Source organism: Nicotiana attenuata, chromosome 1 (assembly GCF_001879085.1).
Source record: "Nicotiana attenuata strain UT chromosome 1, NIATTr2, whole genome shotgun sequence".
Classification (NCBI taxonomy): Eukaryota; Viridiplantae; Streptophyta; class Magnoliopsida; order Solanales; family Solanaceae; genus Nicotiana; species Nicotiana attenuata.
This window is the reverse complement of record NC_031989.1, coordinates 73,448,892-73,455,342: the sequence shown is the minus strand read 5'-3', so window position 1 is coordinate 73,455,342 and position 6,451 is coordinate 73,448,892. Positions and strand designations below refer to the sequence as shown.

The 6,451-nt window shown below is 41.4% G+C and overlaps 1 non-coding gene across 1 annotated transcript; it reads right to left on the bottom strand.

Annotated features, from left to right (window-relative positions):
* TRNAS-GCU lies at nt 231-312 on the bottom strand. The gene has a single exon. It is a non-coding gene; the product is annotated as a tRNA-Ser (tRNA).

The window sequence follows — 6,451 nt, the reverse complement described above, 5'->3', positions numbered from 1 at the left end:
ATATATATATAGCCAAACGTTCTTTTTCAGCAGCAGTACCATTTAGGTACTGATGATCCGGTTCGAGGAAAATAACAAGTTAATACCAACAATTGAATTTTAGATACCGTTAGTAAAGTAGTACCTTCAGATGAGAATTGCATAAGCATATATACACATCGAACTTCAGACGGAAGAAAAAATACCACGTATTATCATTATTATTTTATAAAGTAGAAAATAAAAATTAACGTCGCCTGAGAGATTCGAACTCTCGCGGGGAAACCCCATGTACTTAGCAGGCACACGCCTTAACCACTCGGCCAAAGCGACTTTGAATGGTAACTAAGTGAAAATAGAGAATAATAGCGCTTAACTAACCCTGTGGTCAAATATTGAAGCTGCCAAATGGGTTTGATTTCTTCAGAAGTCTTAAGGTGTGCTTGATTGATTGTTTTTGGAACAATTCTAGTTATGTCTTTTGGTTTTAGTTGAATGTGCATTATTTATGATGATGTATTCGTTTCATTTCTGCATCTTGAGTTCCTGTTGGCGACGAAAGAATAGCGTAGTCTAAACCTGTGCATAAGCATTTTTCCAAAAATAGTGCTAATCTGCACTTGAAGCCTCAAGCTTTACGAGTCCTTTAATGGAGGAAGCTTCTAGAAAGGAGAAGAAGAGAGCATTTTCAGACAACATGAATGCATCTGATTCATTAAGGACTGTGCAAGTGGTTATATACAGAACTCAATTAACCGACTCATTAATTAACTTAACCAATGGGACGCTTGTATAGGCCAAAATATGCCCTAAGGAAATTTAGCGTAAAATGGCATTGAGGAAAGATCGAGGTCGACCAGGAAGCAGTGAGATTCGCGGTCAGGCTGTCAACAACGCCCGAGGTCGAGCACCAAGGATAGAATAATAATGGCTAGTTTTTGTAATAGGATATTAAAAAGAATAGTTTACTGAATATTTTCTGCACCTGTACTATTAGGGTTTGTTAGGGACATGTCTTATATAAAGAGAAAAAGAGACAATGGTGATTGGTGTAAGGCATGTAATGACAAGAACATTTGTTTAGAAGAAGATTCCCTCTCTCTAGCAAAGATACAAACTTTACCTTTTCATCAATATTCTTACTCACATTATTCCATACTTTTTCATCAGATCCCGGAATAGTTAAATCATTCTAGGATTTGTCTATCATTTATCATTGTCAGGAGGAATAATCATCTATCTCATTCATTATTGGGTGAACCATTCTCCTTATTTACATAAATGTCATTTATTGTTATTTATTGCTAGTTATTCCTCCATTATTGCTCACACCTTTTGGAATATTAAATGTGCATTACTTTCAATCTCCCATTGACTTTATCTTGTGTTATCCATGTTGTCAAGTTCTATATCTAGATATATTATCATTAACTAAGTTTAGCTCCTCATTACATAAATTTTAATAGTTTAACCGAAAATTTATATTTTTTTGTCAAACAATTTGGCGCCGTTTGTGGGGATTTTCTAGTTAAATTTTTAGTTTCCTCTAGATCTGTAACTAACACGGATTCCTAACAAAAAAAACAAGAACAAAACTCCCTTTCCTTGTATGCATAGATATGATATGGCAGGTAACAAAGAAGAAAGAACAAGGATAATGGGCGACCTCACAACCAACCTCTTGAATACTATCAATGAGATTTCTGAGGCTGAAGGCGAAGATACAACGCCTAATGGCTCCCCCAGGCGAGGCGGATCACCTCCTCCTCACGGTAGCATCACAACATCTCGCGGCAAAGGAGCTTCCATGTCCATAGTGGAAGAGACGCCACCAGCAGTAAAAAAGCTCCTTGAGGCTTGGATAACAGACACGCTAACCAGCATCCTCCACAAGCCCGCTCAGGATACAATTGTAGAAAATGCAAGGCCTTGTGTTATACCGCCAGCGGGCGAGAAGCATGACCCGCTTCCTCCTCCAATGACAAGTATTGCTCACATCGTTAATAGTGTAGGTGATGACAACCTCGTACCCATTCTGAAAAAGATGGAGGAAATGGTGAACGAGAACAAAACACTTCAGGACCAAATGAGAGAACACCAAGAAAGGGCCGACAAGATACCGGGTGCCCCAAAGCTCTTACCAAAGAGAGATGCTGGTCGGTTTGTCGAGCAACTATACATTGATGACGCCGCCCCACATGCCATACTAAAGACCTTCAAAATGTCGCCCTATCTGAAAATATATGATAGTACGACCAATCCCGAAGACCATGTAACTCACCAAGGAACAAGTATCCTCCATTCTGTTGAAAACATTCGGTGAGACCCTCATTGGAGAGGCATTAATATGGTATTCACAGATGCCTGCATGTTTTATTGAAACATTCGAAGAGATGGCCGACAAGTTTGTAACGGCCCACGTCGGGGCCAAAAAAGTAGAGGCGAGACTGAACGATATATTCACTATCAAACAATTGCTGGGAGAGGGATTGAGGGACTTCCTCGCCCGATTCAATCGAGTGAGAATGACCTTACCAAATGTATCGGAAGGAATGGTCGTCGCAACTTTCCAGAACGGGCTGAGCAGAAATGGTTCAAGGGCGACAAGAAAGTTAGTAAGTCGGCTTATGAAGTATCCTCCAACTACTTTGGATGAAATAGACAACGCCTATTATGCCGAGGTTCAAGCAGACGAGGACGACCTCAATGGGCCAACTCATCGGTTGACCTCGGTACAAGATGAATCCAGGAAAGATCAAAGAAATGATATCAGGAGAGACCTCATAGCTCAACGACCCAACCGGGAATGGCATCTTCCATATGCCAAAAGCGCCATTGTGCCCCCCTCCCGCCACGAAGAGGGCCCACCTAGACCAAGGCCAGGAACTCACCGGAACGAGAGAGGTATGCCCCCTTTATTATCTGCTCACAATTTTTGTGTCTCACCTTCAGAAATAGTCTACGCATTAGATAAGTCGGATCAAAGGTAAAGTGGCCACTAAAGATGAGGTCGGATCCGAGCACCAGAAAGTTAGATGCCCTTTACGAGTTCCACCAAGAACGAGGACACAAAACCAAGGATTGCATCGCCCTAAGACAGGAGGTCGTAAACGCGCTTCGACAAGGACACCTCAAAGAATTGCTGAGCGACCGAAGAAGGGCCAATTTTGCTAGAGGACGGAACAACATCAGGGACCAACCGCCCTCACTAACCCACACCATCCAAATGATCATCGGCGATGGCGACAACGCTTCTATCAATCGCGTGAATTTCACCACAACCCATAAGCTCAAACGGTCGATCACTCACGAACGGTATGACGAACTCGAAGAAAGTATCATCTTCAACAAGTCAGATACCCACGGTTTGGTTTTCCCTCACTATGATGCTCTTGTTATCACTTTACGAATCCTAGATAAAGATGTGAGATGTATTATGGTAGACGATGGGAGCGGCGCGTTCATTTTCCACCCTCAAGTACTTGCACAAATAAAACTCGAGGATAAGATAGTGCCGCGTTGCATCACACTAATAAGTTTTAACAATGCAGTTGAGCGAACATCTAGAGAAATCACACTCGTCCTGGCTGGCGGCGTCACTCTGGAAACCACATTCCATATCATGGACCAGGACACAACATACAACGCCATAATAAGGTGACCGTGGATACACACCACGAGAGCCATCCCCTCTAGCTTGTACCAAGTCATCAATTTCCCAACCCCATGGAAATATTCAGCATACGAGGGGAACAACACACATTTTGGGAATACTACCACATCGCCCTAGACTGTACGGTCACTCAACAAATGAAGGGCAAAGCAAAAGAGGCATAGCAATTAACAGGGCCAAGGTCGATATGTGATGAGAGCATAAAGGTCATCACAGACCCTGATACGGTAGAAGCCGTGGAATCGACCATAAAAGAACTCGACCCCGTTCAATTAGATGGCAACGACCACAACAAGAAAGCTTACATCGGCTGCAAGCTTCAAGAACCAGGTAAATTTTGTCAATTCTTAACTACTAACGCGGACTTGTTTGCTTTCAGCCATGCAGATAGGCCAGGTATCCCGAAGGAAATCGCTACACACAAATTGAACGTCGACCCATTCCACCCCCCGGTGAGGCAGGTTAGACGTAAGTTCAACTCCGCTATAAATGATGCAATACATGAAGAGGTCGAAAAATTATTGGAAAATTGCTCCGTCAGGGAGTCGAAATACCCCCAATGGGTCGCCAATGTGGTCATGGTGAAAAAGAAAAATGGGAAGTGGCGAATGTGTGTGGACTTTACTGATTTAATTAAAGCATGCCCCACAGATTCATTCTCATTACCTCACATCGACCAACTCATCGACACAACGGCCAGGCACGAACTGTTGAGTTTTTTGGACGCCTACTCGGACTATAATCATATCCTTATGGAAGAGGAGGATCAAGAAAAACCACTTTCATCACCCATCAGGGGACGTACTGCTACAGAGTTATGCCCTTCGAACTGAAAAATGCAGGAGCAACGTGCCAAAGGTTAGTAACAAAAAATGTTGAAAGACCAACTCGGTAAGATGATGGAAGTCTACATAGACGAAATGATGGTCAAATCCAAAAGGAAAGAAGACCACATCGATCACTTGAGAGAAACCTTCGGCATACTCAAGCAATACGAAATGAAACTAAACCCCGAAAAGTGTGTATTCGATGTGACTTCGGGAAATTCTTGGGTTTCCTAGTGTCACAACGAGGTATCGAGGTCAACCATGACCAAATGAAAGCCATCGAAGGGATACCAAAGCACTTGACCACCAAAAAACAAGTTCAGAGGTTGACCAGCCGTGTCGCTGCCCTTTCAAGGTTCATTTCACGATCATCCGATAGGTGTGTCGACGCCCCCTTTTTCTCGCGAAATCGGCTTTACGACATTTGAGAATACAACTCTATTCCCGTGTGGGAATTGGGTTTTTGGAATTGAAGAGTCGCCACCTAATGATTAAGTGCATTAGGACACTAAGAGTTTGAATTTTTGAAAACCAGAGTTCCGGTAAGGGCTAGAAATTATCTCGAGGGGAAGGTGTTAGGCACCCCTCAAGATCCACTAGTGTGGTTCCCGGCCATGCTATGTTGTGACTTTAATGCAAATAAGTATACAAATAACTTCACACATAAGGGTTACAAATAGATACGTAACAAGCATGTTGGAATCAAGGTCTAGATGATCTACAATTTGTTTGAGGGAGGGTCTAAATGCAAAATATTAATCAAGACATTGAATAAACAAAGAAGAAAAATTTAGGGGAAAAAGGAATAATGCAGTAAAATTAAAGAGGGGTTTTGGGTAGTTAAAAAGACAGAATTTTATTGATATTAAACAAAGTCACATAAAGGAAAGGGGGTCCTAGGTTTGTAAAACACATGGATCATCCACACAACACCGGTAATCAATCGTACGCATAGCGTTATCATGTGATCATCATCTCCATGTCTACCCTTCCCACCCCGTTAAGGTATTTAAGCATGGAATGGTATCGTTACCTACTGCATGCTATTACCTGTCCCACCTATCAGTCCCGGAGGCGTTTAGGACTACTAATCCTAAAAGGGAGGGAGCTTGGCTTTTCAGGGATTTTAAAAGGATAAAATTCTAGGGCGACAAACAAAACACATAAAGCAGTTAATGGGAAAATAAGGACAATTAAAGGCTCAAGTAGGTCTCCTCACTTAAAGAAACGAATTGTTTAGCACGTCTTACACATACTGTTTAGGTCATTAATTAAAATTAGCGTAGGAAGAATTGATTTACCACATATTTCCCAGATAGGGAGTCCAAATTAGTCCTGCTTAGATGTAGTTGTCGAAAACTGACAGTTGATTAATTATCTAACTATTTGTATGTTAAACAGGGCCTATAGGCATGATATCTATTAATCCAGGGACGGAGGAATAACTGATTGCAAAAAGTCATTAGTTATAAGCTCTACGAGTGTTAAACAAATTGCCACTGATTTTAAACTTAGGAACGAGTGGCGATTCTGATTAAGTTGATAGTTCCTATAGGCATGCTTTCTAGGTGTAACTGATTTTGAGCAGAGATCCTATAGGCAGGTCATCTATATGTAATGAGTTATTTTAACTCCTATAAGCAGGCTTGCCTAATGACAAATGTATATGCAAAGTGCAGGAAGTCCTATAGGCATATTATCTATACAATATGCAGAGCTTCATTATCGATTTATTGCCATGGTATTATTACAAAGTGCAGAAAACCTATGGGCATGGTATCTATGTGAAAAATGCAGGCTTTGAAAGTGATAACCCTATGAACATGGTTTCTAGGCGAGATGCAGAATTTTAAAGAGTAAATATCCTATAGACATGGTATCTACGTGAAAATGCAGAGTTTGAAAGTAATGATCCTATGAACATGATTTCTATGTGAGATGCAGAATTTTAAAGGGTAAATATCCTATAGAC